The 24,638-nt window shown below is 43.6% G+C and overlaps 1 protein-coding gene across 4 annotated transcripts in view; it reads right to left on the reverse strand.

Moving 5' to 3' along the window:
* The window catches only part of NFASC (neurofascin), a 192,566-nt gene extending 186,998 nt beyond the window's left edge, over positions 1 to 5,568 (reverse strand). For all 4 annotated transcript variants that reach the window (XM_054027418.1, XM_054027419.1, XM_054027416.1 and 1 more), the window contains exon 1: positions 5,479 to 5,568. The gene's annotated coding sequence lies outside the window, so the exon portion shown is untranslated. The remainder of the gene's footprint in view (positions 1 to 5,478) is intronic.
* Positions 5,569 to 24,638: the final 19,070 nt, after the last annotated feature.

The raw sequence follows: 24,638 nt of genomic DNA on the forward strand, positions 1-24,638 counted from the left end.
CAAGCTAATCCACCCTGGGCTGGGTTTCCAGGATCATATAGCAACTGCCCAGGACAGCTGGGGAAGGAGCAGCTGCACAGGTGAAAGACTGATGTCATGACATATGCTTTACTGGAGAAAGCAGCAACCAAAAAAAAAAAATTAGCCAACAAGATTTAAACCTGTAGTCCTGGATAGTTCACTTTAAAGAAAATAGTTCTGGAAAGAGATTACCTACAGGGCAAGGAGGAAAATGAAATCTTTGATGAGATTTGGTTAAAGACTACCGAATTTTTTGAATGAATCTAGTTATAAGTTTTTGCAGGCCACTCTGCTTGAAAATATCAAGGAAACATTTGGTAATGATGAGCTGTAGTCAAATGAGACACCCCAGGAGTGTTAAGGAGACTGCCCGGGAAGTGCAGATGAAAAATTAGGTTTTGGAATAAGAACTATGTTAAAAAGAACAGCAAGAAATGTGTGTATTCCCCCACCCCAATGCTAACCAGGCTTTAAAAACATAAACACATACCCCACAACAGCAACTAGTGAACACTCCAGTGCAATCAAGCAAAGCAATTATGGATGGGGAGCATTCTAATTGTGGCCCAGATCCTGCAATATGGTCTGCACAGACTTTTGCACCTAGAGAGAAACCCACTGGCTTCAACGTAGCTCCATGCAGGTGCAAAGGTCTGTGCAGATCATATTGCAGGATCTGGGCCATAATTAGAATGTTCCCCATCCATAATTGCTTAGCTCAATTGCATTTAATACCCGTGGACCACTTTGAAAATCTCAAGAGATAGTTCAGACTTCAGCTCAAATCTTCAGACTTCAGCTCTGCTTATCTGTATAATGTCCAGGTTTAGCGAGTGCCTTTAATCCTTTCCTTTTACAAGCACTAACAATCACCATAAACAAAAACAAACAAACACACACACAAACAAAAAAACCCTTTCATTCAGGATCCATAAGTGTTTCCTTTGATCAGAAGGTTTTAATGGAGATTTAAAGCAAAGTTATTCACTCCTTGTGATGGCTTGGTCAGAACACAACTGTTTCAAATATGAAAATACAAAACATTGCTGGACAAGACTCTTAGTAATTGATCAACTGTGCTGTTTACATGACAGCATTCACAGGAACATGAAGTGCCACTTATGGTAAGTGTATCGATTCCACCGTTTCAGAGTCCTGGTATTCAGGGTTTGGCAAGTCACTTGCCATTTAAGATTTAAAATGTTGCAAGGAAAGCAACATGCTTTCATCCCACAGCAACATTGCTTACAAAATAACTGGACACAGTCTGGATATAGCATTGGACATTACCAGTTACATGAATGATTATGGAAGTAAAATTAAATTTCAGTATAAACCGCTCCAAAAGAAAGACAAAATTAAAGCTGCATTAGAAAAAAATGTTTATTCAATACTTCCTTCTCATTTGCGAAACAAATACTAATAAAAGCCTCAATGCTGTCTGTCAGTGTCCATTTTCTTTCAACTTGCCCTTCTCATGACTACAAATAACTCACCAACAGTATTTCAAACCTAAGATCCCAATAACCAGTAGTCTTCATCTACAAATTCTGATCTATTTTTCTTCTGCCTTCTGCTGTTTTTAGTCTAAGAACCTAAAGTCCCTTCCCAAACTACAATTCAACAAGCTGCATCTGATCACAAATAACTCCTTTTCAATAAACACCTTTAAATTACTGCTTTGTAAAACACAAAGAGGACAAGAGACCAATACATGAGCCCTCTCTCACAAATGTTTACTCACATAAGTAGCCCCAACACATGCAAGAAGCCTCACTGAAGCCCCAAGACAGCTTTCAGAAGTATGGGTATGCAGGATTAGGCCTTATCTATTGCTACTGTATTATGACTGAGCATCTCTAATCATTTTTGGTGTTGGTGCAATATAGAAAACCACCCCAATGGCACTTAGCCAGCAACAGTGACAATTATACAGAAGACCCAGGAATGTTGAGACAGTTGGATCACATGAATGTCTGAACAGGCAGTTGAATAATTAATTGCAAATTAACATTCATTGTGAATTTTGGCAGTTTTCTCATCTAATAATTATTCAGGAGCAGATTATTTGACCAGCTCTGATTTCCATTGTGGAGCCTGCACAAAGGTGACAAAGTTACAGAAAGAGGTAGTATCAACTCTGCAGCACACAATCACTGCCAGCGGTGCCAACTCTCAGAGTACTGATGTTGTACTTAAAGCCCCAGCCCCTGGAGTCATATTATTCCATGAAAATCTTGGCTTTGTTTTTATAAGGTTTCTAGCCCTCATGTCTGCAGAGAAAAAGCTTGAAGATGTGACCCTAAAGACACAAAAAAGGTGTGTGTGGGGGGACAAATAAAAAGGACTCAAGTTTTACTTTTACTTTTTTTTTTTTTAAATCTCAGGATTTTTGCAACCTTGGCACTGGAAACATGGCATCCCATTTCCTGCCATCCTGCAGGAGGACCTGGATGTGCTTCCATAAGAGCCTGGAGCGTTTATTAACTGAAATCCACAAGAAGAAAATGCTAGCTGGTGGAGGGACAAGGGAATCACAGCTACTGAAGGAGATGTGCTGATTGTACAGGGTTGAAAACCTATGAGCCACCTGGAGGAGATTGCTTGGGAACCCATTTCTTGGGATCGGTGGAGATTTCAGCAGCGACCCTCCTTCCTTAGCTTATTGCAAACCTCTCCCATGCTTTTCAGGGAATAACTCTCTATTCTAGATGGTAGAGAGTTGCTCCCCACCCCCTCATATGTTTTCCAGCAGGTGGGGTGGGTGTGCATATACTATTTCACACACACAAACCGCTTCTGTCAGCAGGCAGGGTAAAGACGTTTGTAGGAGCAGGTGGACATGAAACTAGAGATGCATGGTAGAGTGAGTTCAGGGAGGGATTTTAAAACCAAGAGGGCATTTCTATGTTGGATTCAGAAATGGACAGGTAGTGAGTGAAGTGGACAAGGGCCCAGGGATGACACGGTTCCACATTCTGGAGCAAGAGATAAAATAAAATAACAGCTTTTTGCTGCAATAGGCATCAATATTGTTATTATTGTGTGTGTGTATATATAAATAAATAAAAATTATAACTGTAGCCCTTAATGAGCCCTAGTCATGGACCAGGATCCCCTCATGTTACATTAGTACAATGGGACCCCAAATCAACCCTCCAAACCCGAACCACCCTGACCTAGGAGTCCATTTCCAAGTTTTGCAGACTATGCCCATCTCTATGTTTAGCTGAGATTATCTGTATACACTATGTGACTGGAATAATCTCATGTCACATCTATAAAAAAAGAGCAGATCGCATGTGCTCCAGATCAAAGCAATTAATAGAGAAATAGCATGATCCTGAATTTAAGTGGCTATTTTTCATACTAGACTGTGGTGTTAAGAAGTTTTGGGGAAACAAAGCAGTCATGCTGGCACTCAATTTAACTGTCTGCCAAAGGGTAGGCATTTTACAGAAACCTGGTTAACAATGAAGGAGCCAGCATCTCAATCAAAATCCCTGAATTTTTGCTTTTGTCTTCAGCATTTGTTAGGAGTACCTAGGCAACAGTGGCATCTCCACCATATTCATCTTAAAACAGTAAGATGTCTGGATCTCAGTATGCCAAATTTCTGTCACATACACAAACACACACACTTACACTTTGTATAGCTTTGCTCTCAGAAAGAGAAAGCTGGAGATATCGCTTCAGAAATAATACTGAGTAGACAACACTGCTAGTCTCAGGATCTGACCTTGAAGAAAAACAAAAAACCCAGACAGATTCTAAAAAGAACTATCATCATTTTCAGTGAAAACATTTCTCTCAACCTTTCTGACCCTTAGTATAACCTCCCCATTCAGATCTTTTGCACTTATTCAAAGATCTCGCCCACTACATACATGTTATTTGTGTGTCCATGTTTTCCAAGGAGCAGACACGGCCAAATAAATAAATATCACACTGTATCACACCAACATATCGTTCTTTCAGGCCCCAAAGGTTCCTACAGCAGACATGGACTGTTCACACACAATAAAAGGAAGAGCGTTTATATGTCATTATGACCAGTTCCGGCACATTTCCTAGAGACAGCGAATAGCTAAACCTGCTGTAGAGTCAGGAGTACACATGATTCAGCACTTACCACCTGACTAATACCAGCTAGTCTCACACACCGACACAACAGAACTTGCATATTTAAAAAAAACAATGTTAACAGGGACAAAGCACCCATCTCCCCATCTTATAAGCAATGTATCTCTTGGCAAGGCCTCGATCCACATATTGCAACCTCACACTCCAGGTATTTTCATAATAGCCCCACTGGATTAGGTCAGTAGTCCAGATACAAGCAGAGTACTGGGTTGCCAGCAGCCTTAGGGGGAAGGTTAAATGAAATAAAATACCCCGTAGTAAACAATTAAGAAATAACCATCCAGGAAGGGGGGGTGGAATTCCCTCCCCTATCAAAGGTTGGTACATACCCTGAAGCAGGCTCATGGTTTATGTCCATGCTACCTTTCCTTTCTGCACCTAAGTGCCCCCAAGAAATTGACACAAGTATTTTCACACACACATACTGTAATGCCATTCAACATTTAGACATCACAGGCAAAAAACAAACCACCAAACTTTTGATATCAGATACCAGCCCTGATGTTCACATTTCCCTCAGGAAGGGAGAGCAAGATATTAGAGCCAGGAGATCTTCCACGAGGTCCAAAAGCAGACACGTTCCCAGTGCACAGTTTTGTTTCACAAAATTTGGAATAAAGGTGGGGGGAAAGGGGGAGAGAGAGAAAATCTCTCTCTGGCAGATTCTGCAGCTGTCTTGTGGGTGGAACTTCTGTGGGATTGCACAGTTAGAGTGACCACAGAACCAGGCACCTCAACTCTCCGTACATGGCATGAAGCCAAATTACACCCTCCCTCCCAGGAGGCTGTGTCACACCCAGATGCTGCCCTTGGGTGAAGAGGGCACCCAGGGAAGACGGTGAGGGCTGAGCGCCTCCGCAGCAGGATGGAATCGGGGCCACGGTTAAGAGGATTGTCCAAATCCCCTTGTAAGGCGCAGGGTTAATCGCTCGCCCTCCCCAGCGGGAGCCGCCGGACAGCCGCTTGCGCACGGACCCCAAAGATGTCCAGCCCCGTTCTTCTCTGCGCTGAGCAGATCGCCCTGCGGACCAGACCAGGGCGGGATGGGGACTGCAGCAGCAGGGAGAGGACGGGGGGGTGTTTGGGGGCAGGGGGAGGAGACGGGACAAGGGGGACTCGCCCAGGAGGGATGCAGGAGGCAGCTTTGCGCAGCCCCGGCATGGAGAAGGGGAGCAAGCGCGAAGGGGCCCGATCCCGCCCCTTTGCAAACCCAGCCACAGACACACGCAAGGGCAGCGGCGGCGGCATCTCTGCACCTCGCCCTGCCCGCAGCCGCCTCCCTCGTACCGCGCCCGGCCCGCAGCATCGCTTTACCTGGCCCGGCCGGGGCTGCAGCTCGGCACGCGCCTGCCTCTGGCCTCCCCGAGACGGCTGCACGAGCGCTGCGCCCCTGCTCCGCGCCGGGCTGCCCAGCTCATCCTCCTGCAGCCTCCCCCCTCCCACTCCCGCAGTAGGGCAGGGACCAGCGGGCTCGCCGCCGACCGCCGCGTGCGCGCTCTGGGGTGTCTGCGCGCCCCCGGGCAAGGGGGAGAGGAGCGCGCTTCTGTTGCTGCAAGTCCCAAGTCCCGCTGCTGTGTTGCCCGAGAGGCGGCACGGGACTGCCCTGCACCACTGCTTACATTGGGGGGGAGGGGGGGGGAAAAAGAGAAGTAGTAATTAATGAAGAGTCATTAGCAGGGAGGGAATAAGGAGGCAATGGCCTCGTTAATGAGTGGGGTTATTGCCTCCCTCATAGGAAATTAGATTAAATGAGAGAAGACATTGCCCTGGGGGGTAAGAGCAAGAGGGGGCAATTAATGGGGAGGAGAGAGTAATTAATGAGGCAACAGAGGAAGAGTTAATGGGGTAAATGGAAGCGTAATGAATGCAGGAGTTGGTCTCCTTGACTACCCCCCGATGGTAAAATGCACCTTTACTACCTTATCCTTTAATTCATCATAGTCGTGTTTGTTTTAAACTGGAATAAATATATTAATAGGGAGGGGTAAATTAATGAATGGGAATAAATTCATGAAGGAAGAGAGGCTGGGTAATGAAGGATAGGTAAGGCCTGGGGATCAAGGGTATTTAATACTTCATAGTAATTAATACTAATTTACTAGTAGTAGACTCCTTACTCTTTTCAGACAAAAGAAATTTTAATTGTGAAAGGTCAAGTTGTTTCATTTTGACCATTTCATTACTTTTTTCCTGAATATTTTGTCAACTCAAAATGTCCACCCTGATTCACAAGACCCCTTTGGTTTCAACAGATCAGTATTTTTCAATAAAAATGATTCATCAGAAGATCCCCAGCTTGCTCTAGTTTTGTCACTCAGGACACTAAGTTCCTGCAGCCTTTAGAGCTGTCTACACACAGCAGAGCCAGACTCTCAGGTGAAAGACCCTAGCCTGTTTACTGACACTGCTGTTTGTTTTCTGAGGATATCTGATTCCTTAATCATTAAGCAGAGGTTGCAGCCTCCCAGAAAAGCTTATTCAGCTGCCCATTTAGCATAGGCTTATCCACATTATCTCAGGCTCCAGCCGAGAGTCAGTAGCTTGGATTAGCACTCCACTTTCTCCTTTTAAACGTTTGTGGGAACCACTTTGTTTTTGGACAAAGTCCTGTTATCTGGGGAAATGATCTGCTGTTGTATCAACCCATCATTGGAAGGTGTTCAGACCCTAAGATAAGGGGTGTTTTATCTGAACTTTAACTGCATACTGCTCTCTTTTACAGAGAAAGTAGCATTTAAGGTTGATGAGGTAATTTTTGTTCTTGACTAGAGATGTAGCAGAATGCCTAAGTAACTTCTACATAAGTCTATTGAGTTTGTCAACCCCCACTGATTCCATTCTTATTACATTCTATAAGACTATTTCCATAAGAAAAGCTACAAGATTTGAAGCCAACTGGTTCATTTTAGAAGGCGAACTGGATATCAAGGGGGAAAGAACAGTATGTTAAATCAAGACCCAGAGATCTTGAATTAAGTATAGGAGAATGCCTTATACACTTATTCCCTACCATGTGATTAAAATGTAAAAATGTCATAACATCCTTAGCTCTATTACTGACTGTTTAGATTTAGAGCCTTTAAACAAACAAAAAATACCTACACCCTACTTGACTTTTCGCCATTTATGCTATTTTGCATTTTGCACTTCACTCATTTGACAGTGATAGAAATAACTATAAACTATCATTCTACTTCAGTAGCATGCCCCCACTCAAAATCATCCCCCTATTATGCTAACTGTAAACAACAAACGGGTCCCTGCCCCAGAGAGCCCACACGCTAAGGTCCCAGTCCTGTGCTCTGATCCCTACAGGCAGACCCTTACACCCACAAGAAGTCCAATGCAAGGATCAGGGCCTGACTTGCCTGTTCTAGAGTACTTCCCCAATGTTGTCACATTTAGATTCACAGCCCCGCAGGGCAAGGGTGAAATGAGAATCCCAAACCTCATTGGTTTCTACAGATCCTAAATAGGATTACATAGACATGGCTTGATTAAATACTACAGGTTTTTAAGATATTATAACTATTTAGCCACTAATCCTACAAGTGATTCCAGACAGGCCAACCCCTCTGCCTGCCCAAATTCAGCTGCAGGATCAGGATATTCAAGTATTTATGCAAGTGCTCTGCTTGCCACATTGAGTAGGGACCATGTGGTGTGTAAAGTTAAGCATGTGCTTAAGTCTCTACTGTACCCTGGCCTTAATTTCTGAGGAACCCTGTTTGTTTCATCCCCTATTAAATTACATAGATTTTACCCTAAGATTAGTTGAATCTTCTAAAAAGGGAAAAGGAACTGATCCCACAGGGCCAAATTCACCTCTGCTGTAACTCCCTTAAAGTCATTGGTGTTGCATCATGGCTACATTTAGCCCACAATTGTATAGAATAAAAAGGTTTTCTGATGTTTATTCTCCTATTTCATGGCCAGAATAATTGAGTTTTTTCTATGAACATTTACCACAGCAAATATAGGCTTGCTTTTGAGAAAATATTGAGGCAAGTACTTAAATCCCAAGGATTTAAGAATGTGCTTAAGTACTTTGAATAGGGATGGGATTAATTACATGCTTAAAAGATCATCATGTGCTTAAGTGGTTTGCTGAAGTAGGGCCCTGGGCAGCTGACAAGCCCTGTATGTTATTTCTGGGAATTCATTGAAAGGGTGCAACTTTTAGAGAACCCCATCCATACCTTTTGCTTTGTCAATATTCATGCCTGGGTTTATTATCCTAGAAGAGAAAATGTCACTTGGTAAAACACAAGAAACAAATACCAATAGGTCAACAACATGCTTATGTCTGCTGAACCATGCAGAACAGAATTTTTATTTGGAATGGTGGTGTTGCTTTCTCAAATGGATAGGAAAGAAATATTCAAACTAGCCAAGATACAGGGCCCTGTAGGGCATTAGCACCTCACCTCTGCCAGACTGGGTTCAAAGCTGATTTAGATTACATATTAAAACTTGTTTTTTAAATGGCACCCATGGAACCCCATAACCATTAGCTCAATTACTTAGGATATGAATGTGGGGAAAAGATTTGCCTCTCAGATTCACACTACAGAACAGCAGCCGTTTGAAAGAGGCATTTCAACTAACATTTAATTAAAACATAATACATCTGCTGCAGCTGGTAACACTAGGAAGAAACATGGCTGCCAAACATGCCAGGAAAAATCTGTATATATTCCAACATGCTGTGGCTACTCTGACAGTTGTAGAGACTTTTGGGGTCCTGCTACTGTACCACTGCTGTTAATAAATATTTTGCTTGAAGGAGAGCAAGTTCAGGCCCTTAGCTAGCAGGGAGGCTGCCTGATTTCTAGGATCCTTTAGTTACATCAGAATTAGACCCAGTGTAAGTCAGAGGTAATGCCCCACTGAAATCATTGCACCCGATTCTTTGATCTGATTTATTCCAAAGTGTAAGGCACAACATTGATATCCCTAAGGGTCACAACAGTGCAAAATCCAAGGACACAAAGTAGAATCTGGCCCCTTGGTGTCCCTATTACTAAATAGGGAGACATTATACTTCAGCAGAAGTTACCTTATGGGACTCAGGAGACCTGGATTCTATTCTTGGCTCTGCTGCTAGGTGACCTCAGGCAAGTCACTTTCATCTCTCCATGCCTCAGTTAGCCCATCTGTAAAGCAGGGATAATGATACTGACCACCCGTATGAAACACTGAGATATACCAATGAAAAAAATGCTACACAAGAGCCAGGAAAGATTATTATAAAAGTTACCCATGGAAGAGCTCTGTATGGAATTGTTCAGGTCTGCAGCTAGGCAAACGTAAGTGGGGAGCTAGGACAAATTTAAATTGGAGGGCCTGGTGTCCTCTCCAGCCCAAATTTTAGATACCAGGCAGAATTTCTTATTTTTTTAAAAGACGCTTTTAAACCTAGACTGCAAGCAATAACATCAAAAACAAAGTGTCAGTGTTTGATGTTTTGTTATTCATTTCTGGGCTGGGGTTTCATTCCTGTGTTCCCCAGACTCACTGTTGGACCTTTGGCAAGTCACTTCACCTTTGCTGTGCCTCAATTTCTCCATCTGAGAAGTGGGAGAAGTGATATTTAGCTTTTATTGAAAGCTTATTGAGATCTATGCACTATGGAATACGCCATTCCCATAGCCAGATCCTGCCCAGAGCTCCCAAGTCACCCCTTACCCTATTTAAAAAAGAGAGAATACAGAAGCCTTATTTCATACAATATTTTGCTATGAATTCTGTTAATACATTTGAATCATACTGTTTTCCATTGTCTTTTTGCATGCACACAGTCTTCACCCCTCTTTAGACAAATTTGTTTCCTCCCTGATCTATTTGCTTCTGTTTTCCCTACAAATAGCTCTTTCCCTTTCTAAGCAGCTCCCTTCCCAGTTTTCTATTTCACTGCTTTTTCTGCCTCACTCCCAGCCCACTTAATTCAACGATGAGAAAGGTATCCATGTCCCCTTGGGCCTCTTCTAGTCTGGCTCAGTGATCTTCCCCACATTCTAGCCTCCTGCTCTCACTGCCTTGATACCATCCTCTGTCCTATGCAGCCCCACCAACAGCCACTCTCAGCTCCCCAGCCATAGGCTTACCTGTTCAAGCCTCTGCAATCAAGTCTCAGCCCACACTGTTAAGACCATGAATCAGAACATAAGAGACTATCCTCTTTCTCCCAGCTCCCTTATCAAATCATCACTCCTGGGACTTTATTGAGACAGGGGTCTCAGTTAGTGGAGGACTTGACTTCTGAATTATATCTAGTAAAACTCCAAGAGACAAACTAAGGTTACAGAGTGTGTAGCAGGACCACCTTACCCAGGCAGACTTCAGAATCACTACTGCCTCAGTTTCCCCTCACACAGGGAAGATCTCCTGACTCTCCCAGGAAGGACTTTCTGACACTCCCAAGTCTCTTTCAGACACAGTTTTAGTCTTCAAAACATAAAACAAAGGCAGTTCCTCTACATACATACATACATACATTCCTCCCCCCCAACTACAGCTCCTGGAAGCTAGCTTGTTTGGGTCTGTCTCACTCACACAGCTGAATAGAGACCACATTCTTCCCCCTACTACAGTACATTCTATAGGAGCCCATTTCCCTCAAATAGCTCCCTATAGGGCACTCGCCCAGCCTTTTATAGGGTTCACCTGACCACTTCCCAGCTGGGCCTCATAATTGAACAGGGCTTGCTAGCTCCAGGCCACCTGACCCTTAAAGGGGAAGGCCACCCTGCTACAGGGTGCTGACAACATTGAAAGGGATTGAGGAAAGGTGACAAATGCTGCTACTAAAAGCGAGGGAAGAAAGTTTGAATCAAACCCCAAGAAAACAGGCAGAAGTTTGAAGGATTAAATAAATAATAAATTAAATTAAAAAGGAATCAGAAAGGGTTATTATAAAATAAAGGAGCTAGGCAAAGGGGTTTTTTTAAAAGCATTTTTGATATTTTACTTATGGTGTGTGTCTGTTGCTGTTTGCTATTTAGGCCCCGATCCTGCAAATACTAACACACATCCTTAACTTTTCCACCATGGGATAGCACTACAACCTGTGGTAAAGTTAAGCATGTGTATAAGTGTTTGCAGAAGCAGGGTCTTGGACTGTAAACTTTCTGGTGCAGGGATTCTCTCTCCCTGTGGGTTTCTACAGCACCTAGCACAGTCTGGGGGTCTCAATCTTCATTGGAACCTTTGGGCATTATAGCTGTATAAATGAATTAATAGGAAATACTAATTCCCTGGCCCATGAATAATTCTCCACCCCACACAGGCCACCAGATAAATTATCTGTTTGTCCCCCTTCCCTCACAACTAATCGATTATGCAGTCCATTCAGCTTTGTCAGTATACCTCACTGATCCCCACACTCCTTCCCAGTTCACCATCTGTCCCTCCATGCCTGCCGGACCAATCCATCCTCTGTAACTAATCAGTTAGCTGATCCCCGCTCAGCTAATTTCATAGCTGTCTTTCTCCCCCATCCAAATCAGGCTATCCCTCCCAGCTTTGTGCCCAGTCTGTCCCTTTCCCCTCCGCCTCCCCAGTCAATGTAATGCTCCCCCGCACAAGTCATGCTTGACCCTTCCTCAACCCAGTGGATCTACTATTGGAGCTGTGTGATGCTGTCTAAAGGGGAAGGTGACCGTCTACACTTATATGGTCACCACTGTTACAAAATTGTGATAAATCTTGTACAAAGTATGCCTTGTGAGGTATCATTGGAAAAGTTATAACCTGCTGAGTATTACTGTCTTGTTATAATGTGTGTATTGACCTTGCATGTGGAGTTATGAAATTTTGCTGTATGTTTGTAACTCAAACATGTTGTGAGTCTGAGAAATGCCCACAGATTAGCTCTTCAGGAAAAACAAAAGAAAAAAAAAAGAAGGGTGTCTGCACATCATTCCCAAAGACACCTCAAATGGCCGGTCCACAAAGGTGCAAGCTAGAATTTGCAATTCCTATCAAGGACTGATGGCCACGCACGTACGCCATGACACTTCCTGACTCATGACACAGCCAGGATTTTTCCAGCAATAAGGGTCAAGATATAAAAGGAGAGAATAAAGGCCCCTGGCCACCTCTTTCCTACCTCATCTCTGGACTGGTGAATTCTGATAGGGGAAATTTCAAACAAAAGGACTGAGGTCCCCAAAACTATTTGGGCAACCCAGAGAGACTTATAGACAACTAGCAAATTTAAGATCCCTGCTATCGTTTTGGACTACATACTTCGATCCAACTGTAATGTATTTTATTTGCTTTAGTTTTTTAGTAACTCTCATTTCTTTTTCTTAGTTAATAAATCTTTAGTTAGTGTACTAATGGATTGGCTTTCGGCGTAGTCTTTGGTGTAAGGTCCTGAGCATCCATTGACCTGGGTAAGTGACTGTCCTCTGGGACTGGAAGAACATAATGTGTAGTGAATTTGGTTTTAATAATGTTTCATCACAGAAGTCCAGTTTGTCTGGGTGATAATATAAATTGGAGCATCTAAGAGGACTGTGTGTGGCTCCATGGAAGCTTTTATTGAGATCCGGGAGCAAACATGTGTTGCTGGGTTGGTTAAATCTAATTATAGACTATACCATCAGTGTGGGAGTGTCTGCCCAGTTTTTTAACAGTCTGACCTGAGATTGGCTCTCTCAGCTAGCACTACCAGGCACAGTGACAGACTGTGCTTGCTGCTGCCAATGGTTTTCACTGTTAGTGACTAGACGTGTGTGTGTGTGTGTGTGTGTGTGTGTGTGTGCGCGCGTGCATGCGGACATGGAACATTACGTTTATCAGCACATGCACACTATCAGTAGAATTCTAAGTGTCCTCTAGTGACAGAGAGCCAGAGCCCTGCTTGATTTTGTTTAACTCACACTGTTGCCAACTCTTGCAATTTTATCAAGAGTTTAATGGTATGTGATTTTTTTACTTGAAGTCCCAGCTCCTGGAGTCAGGTGATTAAACAGGAATCTCAGCTTTCACATAAAAGCGTCTATTTCTAGTCCTCGTGGTTGCAGAATTTTTTTTGAAAATGTGAACCCTAAGGGCTCGAAAACCAGAAAGCAAATCAAATTAATCCAAAATGTATTCCTTTTTAAACACATGTTTTTTAAGCCAGTCTCATGATTTTGGATGGGGCCTTCATTCTTGATTTTTGAATACTTGGAATTGGCAAGACTGAGGTCTTCTGTTCCTCCTGTAGAATTGACCCTCGGGTAGTTATGATGTGTGACACTGGTGTGGATGGTGTAGTTAGATCATTGGGAGCAGATCATGAGATCCTTACACTGAATATTTCCCCATTGACTTCAGTGAGACTGCTTACCACGTGAAGCATTATTCATCATCAGCCAGGATATCACACTGTGGTCCTGGCCAGGATGCAATCTGCTATCTGTTTGGAATCTAATATTCTCTTCCAATGTGTGACCCAGGGAAGAACTCAGCGCACACGGGAACTCAGAAATTTAAGCAAGTTACTCGGTTACCAGAAAGTTCAATTTAATTCAAAACTGCCTTGCCCCAGCCATACTCGTAGCTAAACTTTCCCACAGACAAATTATCACGCCCCAAATATACCATGCAAATACTGGTGTTAAAACTATTCCAATTTCCCTGGAATTTCACCAGTACTTTTGTGCCACTTGAACCAAAGCTTCATATAGTAATAAAAATCTTTAGCTTGCAAGGCAGTTCAAAGCGTCTTTCTCTTCTTGTCTATGAAAATGTCAAGGTCTCTAGAATACAAAGTCTCTATGATTTCTTGGCTGAACCCTTTGCACACCTAGAGTTTCTCTGAGTATCTTATGCTGAATACTTATCTTATACAGTTGTATCTTGCGATACAGCTGGATCGTAATCATTTTCCTCTTATGAATAGTATTAGGTTTAGTGTAAAGAGTTGATCCATCAACACTCTGTCACTTATTTACTTAGCACAATTTCTAGATAGCTAATGTTGAATGTATTAGTGAAACACAAGCATGCACCACACATCTTAGTCACGTAGGGCTCAAACCTCCAAAGCGGTCTAGCCCAATCCAGCAAAATACTGTTATTCACTCGCACTAGGGATCAGAACCCCATTGTGCTAGTTGTTTTACATACCTGGAGTTTGAGACAGTCCCTACCCCAAAGACTTTACAGTCTAGCTAGACAAGAGGAAAGGGTGCCTTATTGGAAAGATTATTATTCCCATGGGGAGCTGAGGCATAGAGAAATGAAAAGATGTGTCTAAGGTCACACAGATGATTTGTGCTACATCTGGGAATTAGACCCCAATCTCCTGAGTCCAAGACCATCCTTTTTCCCTGATGTAGGATTAGCTTTTTTGATTGTTCCTTAAAAGCCAGTTCTGCCACCCCCTGGAAATGTTTTATTGTTCTGAATTCATTCCAGTGTGTTGACAATGTCCTGATATTTCACTTTACAAATCATCAAACCCACCATGGAAAAACACATCTCTCTTCCCAAAGGCTGGGTGTCCGGGACTCTGGGATAGGAACCTCATTTCTTGGGAAAGGAATCTTTGATACTGAAAAGAAAACATGATCAGATGAGAACTGAGATCCAGACAGCAGGTGCAGAAGGGGATCCAGGCACCATCTGGCATAACTGAAGGAAGTCAAAGCAATAAGGAATAAATGGGACATTGCACAATGCCCCTTGCCCTAATCACCAAGCAACTGCAACTGCCGGGATGCTCCAAAAAGCAGAGCTGACAGCTCAACCCTGCACTGGGAGGTCACCAACTATCTAGAGGTAAAGATCTTGGGCCAAATCCTGGTCCTACTGAAGCCAATTGGAGTCTTGCTTTAATGTCAATGGGGCCAGGATTAAAGCTGCTCAGAAATTTCATTGAAACAGTTTTCCATCTGAAAATGCCGTACTGTTTACTGTTATATGTTTACAAGTCACGACTAGTGACCCTGCTTTCCATCCTCACTCTTAGTTATGAGGAACAAGGAGACAGTGCACGGAGAGCTGAGGTCTGGCCCCACCTTCCTTACACTCCCTACACCCAAACTGCCTAGGGACTTTCCCAGGGACCTCCAGAACTTCAGTGAGATTTCTGTGTGTGCAAGTAACTCAGGATCTCGTCCAAAAAGAACTTTATCTGGCATGGCAGAGTTGAATCTCTACAGCCAGCTCATTCCCTCTGGCTGTCATTGTCTGTCTGCGCCATTAATAGCTTCACCCCCACTAACTAACAGAGATTGCAAAGGGTCTTTTGGTTGCCTCCTGTCAGCCACCACTTCATTGTATTCAACTTGATTACCCAGGGAATAGACCAGGAAGGAAAATTAGATGAGTCGATCCATTTGAAGAAAGTATTGATTAGCTTTGAAAAGGTTCTGCGCTTTGGGAGATTTATTCACTGGCCCCCTTCTAGAGACAAGCTAGCGGCTCATAAAAAGTTTGTGGTGGATGTTCATCCCAAGCAGTTTGCTTCATTGGCGTGGCAGCCTCTTTCACTCCCCTCAGACAAGAATTACTATGCCACAGCTAGTGTGCACCCACCTTCCTCACTCAAATGCCTGTCCTAATGACTGCCTCTTAAAAGGAGTACATTAAGATTTAATCAGCACAGATTGAGGGGGTGGGATTGGAAACCCAAACAATGGAATATGCTTAGCCTGTCATTCACTGAACTGATACAAGATTAGAATCTCAGTGGTGTGATACAGGCTTTTTGGGTGCTCAAATTCATACACCTTGGCCCTGATTCTGGCTGATTCTGAGTAGTGCTGAACACTTGTTTATGTAGTTATATAGTTTAGTTCCCTGTGCAATATAATGGGGACGTACCTCACATGCATTATGCTGTGCTGCCACCTCCTGCCCAAAGCTGGAAAGGCTAATAGCAAATGAGTTTTCTCACTTAGGGCAGTTATTTTCCCCCCTCACCTTTTGACCTTCTGATCCCTGGAGTGCGCACATGGAGGCTATCATGTTGCACACAAAGCTCACTCAAACCTGGAGATAAGGTCACAAATGAAAATGGGGTTGGTGCATTTTAATCTCATTTGTCTGTATCACAAAATGACCACATGTTGGTTAAATGTGACGTAATTGGCCGGGTCTGATCAAGAGAAGCATATTGCAGGGTCACTGACAGCAGAATCACTGAGGTTCTGGCAAGTACTCGTTTTTATACTGGCATCAGCTGTTTTTAAGCCCCTAGTGATTCCTAGACGAAGTAACTTTAGAGCATATGCCAATATCTATATCTATATTGGGAGGTTGCACGTCTGAAGCATGACCTGATGCCTGCAGTGACTTCCTTTGCAGCACAGACCCTACTTCTCTTTCTAGCTCTATATGAGTACCAGGGTGTGTGCTACACATCAGAACAGTGAGAGAGCTGCTATTCCATTGGACTGTTAATAAACAAGAAGCTTCAGCCTACAAATTCTTGAGAAGAGGAGGAAGCCACTCCTGGAAACAGAAGGTTATCAGCTTTCTATACATGGAGGAGAGGAGCTGTGCCAGGCAGGTGGTTCAGCTGAGATACATCTGTTTTTCATCAAAGCCCTGGAATCTCCTCTTCTACAGGAGAAATTGGAAGGGATGCTGACAGGCTGAATTTTGCCCCCTATGAACTTTTACAAAACCACATACCAAAGCAGATGTTTTCATTAAAGTTACTACCCTCATTCCCATACAGCCCACAGATGGAGAATTTAGTCATACATTCCCCTGCAGTGTTTGCAACTCAACATAGCCACAAGGGAACCAGTGTGTGAAACTGACCAGAAGCATTTTCCTTGCCCATGGAAAAGTTTGGTTTCCGGCCAGAAGCCTCTAACAGGCAGGGGATGATGGAAACTAATCTTGACATGGAACCAAGAGCAAAGTTTGCTGGTATAAGGGTGGAATTTAAACAGTCTCCCATCCAGTCCAATGCCTCCATTCCCTTGAAACTGTGAAACGTCAGAAACTTCCAGTAAGTCTACAACTGGTGTGATAGAAACGCCAGGGGGAAAGCAAATGAAACACTTCCCTGATAGACTGTATTTTCTAAATGGACAACCTACCCTAATTCTCAATTACTGAGGGACAATCTTCACTCATTGATTTATTTTGCTTTCCACAACCAAATCTCTGTACAACTTTTCATGAGTGATGTACCCGAATACTTGAAGGCTAATATCTAAACTGTATTCTTAAATTTATTCACCTAACTTTGGGTTATTGCTGATTATGCACTATATGTATCATATGACTTTTAAAAACAAACTTTGTATTTGTGGATAATCTAAGCATTCTACCCAGATGTACAGACACTCCTTTCTCAACCTGTGTATTATATAATTTTAACATTAGCTTTAATACAATTTTAAAACTTGAATAGTAAGTGGTTCAGTGTGAACACAGCTTGCGGTCTGATTCCATTCTCTCCAGACAGACCTAGAGATCCCAACCAGAAACAAGATTGCTTGTTGATTTGTCCAGTGTGTGCACCTCACACTTTCCCTTCCCAACAGAGAGAAACAACGGAGAGGGTCAGCTTCTCAGGACCTCTCCAGTTCGGGTTCTCTTCCCCTCTTATGGAAGTGTTATGCAGGAGAGCTAAAAAACCTCACCGTTTAACCTCCCTGTTTCAAACTAAAGAGTTTGTATAGAACACAGTGATGAAAACTAAGAAAGTATGTTCAAGGGAAAGCCAAATCTTGTCACACCCCCAACTCCCTGGAGTCCAGGGACCAGATTCTGATTGCTTTACTCATGCTGAGTAGCACCTACGTGCATGCGTAGTGTCATTGACTTCAGTAGGACTACATGTGCAGGAAGGTAATATTCACTGTGTGAGGATCAGAAACTGGCTCAACCAGATAAAACTAGAACAACTCATCTGTTCCTTTGTATACTTGATATCTATTAATTCAGGGATGACCTGAGTTGTGCTGTTATTATGTGAGAGAAATCAGTAGTGTTACCATGTTATAATCCTCATGGTTTCCAACAGGATTGGAAAAGGTTGCGTGGTATTTAGAGTTGTCTCAGTAAGTAACTTGTGACGTATCTATCATCTTGATAGCTGGATCCAAAGAATGAGGTGTTTCTGGACTGATGATTTTAATGATCAAGAGGACAATTGAGTTTGGTAAAACTTCAGAGAAAAGATGCACATGCACACACACATGCAGACACACACCATCAGATCGTGCAGCTGCTAACCTGTAGTTCTCATGAGGGCCTCGAGTACACAAGTTTGGGAATATTGTTGCTGTAGCCATGTTGGTCCCAGGATATTAGAGACACAAGGTGGGTTAGGTCATATCTTTTATTGGACCGACTTCTGTTGGAGAGACAAGTTTTCGAGCTTACACGGAGCTCTTCTTCAGGAAGAAGCTCGAAAGCTCGTCTCTCTCACCAACAGAAATTGGTCCAGTAAAATATATTCCCTCCCCCACCTTGTCTATCCAATCTGGGAATAGATCTTCAATCTGTAGCTAATTCTGTGAAACAGTCCAGTGTGATATAGCCACTAGGTAGCAGCAGAACACCAATTTCTAATGTCTCCCCACATTTTTAGAATCTGTATAACAGGAGGAAGGAATGATGCTTACAGCACTGAAACCTCTTGAAATGATGCTACTAAAATGCCAGGCTGGAAATTCCACAGCAACTGCGAAGGGACCCCCAAATTCATTCAAAGGGAGAAAAGCCACCTGCATAGATCCATTCCTATGAGAATCTCTGAAACTGTTTGTTCCTTATGTTGCCAAGAAACTGCAAGTCTTGGAAACCCAAATGTCCCAAAATGCAGGTTTTTAGGTTGCTTTAATAAATCCCTTTTTCATGTGCAAGCTGCCAAGAGTGTCTTATGTTTACCAAATTCTCTCTGCCACAAAGTATTCGCTTAGGAGTAGCAGATCCACTGAAGGTCAGGTACCCTTCCCTACCATTGTTTTGCCAACTACATTGCAGTGTGATCTGGGGCTAGATTTTCAAACGAACACGGTGCCCATCAGCTCCAATTGGTTTCATGTTTCTGAAACCGTGGCCACTTCATTTATACACTTCAATGAGAGCTGAGCTCTTTTGAAAACCTGGTCCAATTGTGGGTGCTGAAACCTAGAAAATCTGGCGCTCAGCCCCTCAAAAAGAAAACACCTGCCCTATGGGAGAAATGGGTACTTGAATATATAGACAACTTATGCTAGTGGTTAGAGGAGATCGGCAGGCAGAAGGTGTTGGTTCTATTCCTGGCTTAGCTGGGAAAGTCACTCCTCTGCATATCTCTTTCCTCCATATGTAAAATAAAGTCATTGGCAGCTCAGCACTTCTCAGAATCAACCCACTCGTTCACAGTAGCCTTCATCAGGATTTTAGAGCCTAACTTTCCGCTCCTAGCTTTGGAAGTCTTGGTCAGAGGTTATGCAGGTTAAATTCTACTCTCGGCTCCACCCATGCAATCCCATTGGCTTTAAGTTCCACAGTCACTTATACATGTGCCACTCCAAGGTGGCGAGGTAGGCATCTATAGCTCCCACTCCTGGAGTGGAGCTGACAATTTAGCATCTATGCCCCCTGCAGAGCGGGCACTTCTACAGCAGAGCTGTAGCTGAGACTGAAGGCAGAATTTGACTTTAGTTTATAACTCTGCTGATCAGGTGTGAGCCAGGATAGGTGCCAGTTTACACTTCCACCACTGTGGTCCATTATCTGGGACTGTCTTTTGACTTCTGTTTTCCAATCCCTTGCCTGGAAATCTTCCCTGATACTGAAGTTCTCATGCTGTAGGGCCATCGCTGCTCCAGGCTCTGCAGGGATTTTTTTAATCCTGTGTCCTTTGTTCTTTTCTGGTTGTTCATTCCTTTTGGGGGGAGGGTTCCTATGCATTGTATCCATAGTGGTATAGGTCACCTGCATATTCAATGGAATCCCACAGGGAGTTAGGGCATTCACGGCTACTGCATCATCCTTCCCTTACACCACATCAAAGCACAAAAGCTCTCCATCCCCTACTCTGCGCCAGGGTCTCCTTGGGTTATTTTTCTTTATGTTGATCCATTGCATCAACACCTCATCTTTGGTGTTTATTTCCTACATCGAGCCAATGCATGATAGCTAGGACCTTTGTTGGAATGATTTTCTTCTTCGACCTGGCAGCTGCTGATTTTGGGTGGCCATGGCTTTGTTCCACATGTGTGCCAGCCCAAGTCGCTGTCTTGGAAACATTTAGTCCCTGTATTAAGAGTCCCCTTCTCGCCACCTGCTTTTTGCGGGTGTCTTTGTCGTGGGTTTCTCTTGTGGTATGGGGCTGCCACACATTCGATATCCCAGGCCCAGGTATCTTGGCAGTGTTACTACTGTCCATCGGCTTGCCTTTGTCTGATCTCCTCCTTTAGCTCGCAGAGGTCATGCTGTAGAACGGAGGGGTGGAAACTCTCTGCATTGTCCTCCTGCCTTCCAGCCATAGCCCCGTGTCCTCCTGTCATAGCAACAGGGTGTGTCTCTATGCAGCCTCCATCTGCCTGCTGCCTGCCCTTCCCTCCATAGCCAGCTCCCAGGCTTGCTGCCTCCACCCTGCTGCTCTTCCTCCCTCCTGAGTCACTGTCCCCTTTGCCTTCTGGCCGTGCTTCCCTTTCCTGGGCTACTATTGTGGAGCCCTCTGATTACTCAAGAATAATTAATAAGGAATAATTATTTAAATAACTCAGTGACGCTGCATGGAATTTGGGGGACACTTTATGAGACTATAAAAACAACAAGAAGTCTGGTGGCACCTTAAAGACTAACAGATTTATTTGGGCATAAGCTTTCGTGAGTAAAAACCTCACTTCTTCGGATGCAAGTGAGGTTTTTACTCACGAAAGCTTATGCCCAAATAAATCTGTTAGTCTTTAAGGTGCCACCAGACTTCTTGTTGTTTTTGTAGATACAGACTAACACGGCTACCCCCTGATACTTGATTTATGAGACTATGAATATCAATATTGTAAAATTGCAATGAGTTATGCCAGATAGGCCGTGTAAGGTATCTACAAAAATGTTATGATTTGCCAGGTATGATCATCTCATTTATGTGTTTGTATCAGCTTTGTATTGTAAGTTATATGTATGGTAGGTCTGTAGTTCCAAACTTGTGCTGTGCATCTCGGTGACACCCTCATACCGATTGGCATTAGCACTGTCTAGCCTGCTTGATGGCCCATCAAGGGCCATCAGCTATACCAGGGGTCACAACCTTTCAGAAGCGGGGTGCCGAGTCTTCATTTATTCACTCTGATTGAAGGTTTCGTGTGCCAGTCATACATTTTAACCTTTTTAGAAGATCTCCTTCTATAAGTTATAATAGATAACTAAACGATTGTTGTATGTAAAGTAAATAAGGTTTTTAAAATGTTTAAGAAGCTTCATTTAAAATTAAATTAAAATGCAGAGCCCCCTGGACTGATGGCCAGGACCTGGGCAGTGTGAGTGCCACTGAAAATCAGCTCGCGTGCCAGCTTTGGCACATGTGTCATAGGTTGCCTACCCCTGAGCTATACAATTGACCCATTGAGAGAAGGCAAAGGATACACCTTATGACTCAGCAAGGCATGCAAGGGCATGCCTATGGACAGCACATAAGGACATGTGCTGGACAGCTTGTGTTTGGAACAAAGGAAATCAAGCTGCCTGGCAAAAGACTATAAAAGGCATCTGCATCTTCTGCTTTCTGTCTACAGTCCTGCTTCTTGTCTTCATTCCTGCTTCTTACCTCTGGAGTAACCTTCTTACAAACTGACAGGTTTCAGAGTAGCAGCCATGTTAGTCTGTCTGCATCCGAAGAAGTGGGCTGTAGTCCACGAAAGCTTATGCTCTAATAAATTTGTTAGTCTCTAAGGTGCCACAAGTACTCCTGTTCTTCCTACAAACGAAGTTCTGAACAAAGGACTGAATGACCCATCCAAGCTGTGGATGCGTTCCAGAGGGATTTTCAAGCCAGAAAACTCACCAATACTGCTAGGAACCTGATGGACTTTGAAGTCTTTGTGTGTATATGACTGTTTTACCATTTAACACCTCTCTTCTTATTCTTTCTTTTTTATTTATAATAAACCTTTAGTTTTAGATGCTAAAGGATTGGCTGGCAGCGTGGTATTCTGGGTAAGATCCAAACCTATACTGACCTGTTACCGTGCCTGACCCTTTGGGGTCAGAAGAACATTTTGTATATGTGAGTACAGTTTAAAATAACTTCTCACTGTACTGAACCTAGGTGCTGATTGGGAGCCAGAGCACTGGAATGCAATAAAGAGGACTGTGTGATTTCTTTTTTGCTTCTTGATAACCAGTGTGGGATCAGAAGCACTGATTGTGACTGGTTGGGAAGTTTAATTTCAGTGTTACCCACCAGTCTTGGGAGATCTGCTCTCCCTTTTGCAGCCTGCTCTGACCTTGGCATTTCCAGTGAGGGCTAACCCGGGCACAGCAGGTCACAAGCTCATCTGGTAAAATGAAGAGGGTTTTTCTCTTCCTTCTACATGCCACATTTTAATGCAAAGGGATAGAACATAATCATTAGTCAGCTGTTTTTAGTGAGTAGCACTCTAGGCCCTGAGCGAAAGAGCCCCTGGAGAGCAAAGGGCCAGAGCAGGAAGGGGTTTTGAAGCAGGGAGAATATGGCCTCAGAGATATGCTAAGGCCCACGGCCAATGGTGCTGGAAGGATTTCGCCGCATTTGGTCCATCACTCACAATGCTGCCCTTTTGCCCTTGATACCCGCTGCTAGATCTGCCTTTGGTGCCAGGGAGGAAATATCCAAAGTGCACTGATTACATTGCATCTGGCAGATGTCAGTCCCAGAGCAATGCTCCTTTCCGGGAATTGTCGATGGCTCTGAGCTCGTACAAATCGCAGACAAATCGAAGGGCCCAGGGCAGACAGGGAAAGTGGAAAAAGGAAGAGAAGGCTCGCAAGGCAACGAGCGGAAGAGGCACCAGTGAAAGAAAGCCTTTTCTGCAAAGGAACTCTGCTGTCCTTTCAAAGTCACCCCTCCCCCCAACTTGTGAAATCCCTGCCCTTCAGCTGAGGTGGCAGCAGGCTGAAAAGGCATATGCTGAAATTGCAATGCCTAGCAGCTTCTTTTTCCGACCGGTGTGTGCAGTAGATCCCTGCACTCCCACTTTTTTACTCACAAGAGGTGTCTAAGATCCGTACATGCATAGGTCTGTTTCTGTTTTTAAAAGGAGGACATAGGGAGCCATTGCACTCCATAATGATAGGTTTCAGAGTAGCAGCCGTGTTAGTCTGTATCCGCAAAAAGAACAGGAGTACTTGTGGCACCTTAGAGACTAACAAATTTATTAGTTTATTAGACTAATAAATTTGTTAGTCTCTAAGGTGTCACAAGTACTCCTGTTCTTATTGCACTCCAGTGGCAACATAATCTAGTGGATAGAACAGTGACTGGGAAGTCAAGTATCGGGGGTAGCCGTGTTAGTCTGTATCTACAAAAACAACAAGGAGTCTGGTGGCACCTTAAAGACTAACAGATTTATTTGGGCATAAGCTTTCGTGAGTAAAAACCTCACTTCTTCGGATGCATCGAAGAAGTGAGGTTTTTACTCACGAAAGCTTATGCCCAAATAAATCTGTTAGTCTTTAAGGTGCCACCAGATTCCTTGTTGTTTTTGGGAAGTCAAGGAATACCACTACCCATCTAGATTCTTATATGTCCCCCTCACCACAGTCTCTGAGAATCTCATACACATTAATGAATTTACCTCACAACACCCCTATGAGGTAGGGCAGTGCTATTGTCCCCATTTTACAGATGGGGAAAGTGAGGCACAGAATGATGAAGTGACTTGCCCAACATCGTACAAGGAGCTTGTGACAGAGCTGGAAATTGAAACCAGCACTCCTGCATCTTAGACTAACTCCTTAATCCCCCCAGCCATCTTTCCTCTGCGACCACTTGGTTTCTGCCTCCAAGATCTTCAACGCTCCCTGGGGATGAGGCCCCAGAGTGCAGCCATTTTGAAATCTTCCACCCAGCTCCCCAACTCCTTTGGACAAAAGAGGTCGGTAGTGCGCACTGCATGCATGTGTGACTTACATCCCATTACCAATAAGGCCTGACTCTAATTGTACGCAGTTGAAATTGATGGAATTACACAAGCGTACAACGGAAGAATCTCTAGCTAAACCTACACCTCCATGGAGATAGATTATTGGTTTATTAATTAATTAATAGGCAGGATCCTTTCCAAGCACTTGCCAAGACCTGCCTAAGGAGAGCAGTTAGTAACACATAGGTTTCTGGTACCTATTTTCCCACTCAGATTCGGACAGTGATTGAGAAGCAGCGACAAGCCAGGTTTTATTTTTAATTTGAAAAAGCTTATCAAATGAAGGGCAAAGACCCAGAACACTTTGTTTTGCAGTCGGCCCGCAGCACGCTGCTCTCATGGATAATATGAGTCTCTGTATGAAGAATTCCCACCTGAAATGCTGGAAAT

This window comes from Malaclemys terrapin, chromosome 4 (assembly GCF_027887155.1).
Source record: "Malaclemys terrapin pileata isolate rMalTer1 chromosome 4, rMalTer1.hap1, whole genome shotgun sequence".
In the NCBI taxonomy this organism is placed as follows: Eukaryota; Metazoa; Chordata; order Testudines; family Emydidae; genus Malaclemys; species Malaclemys terrapin.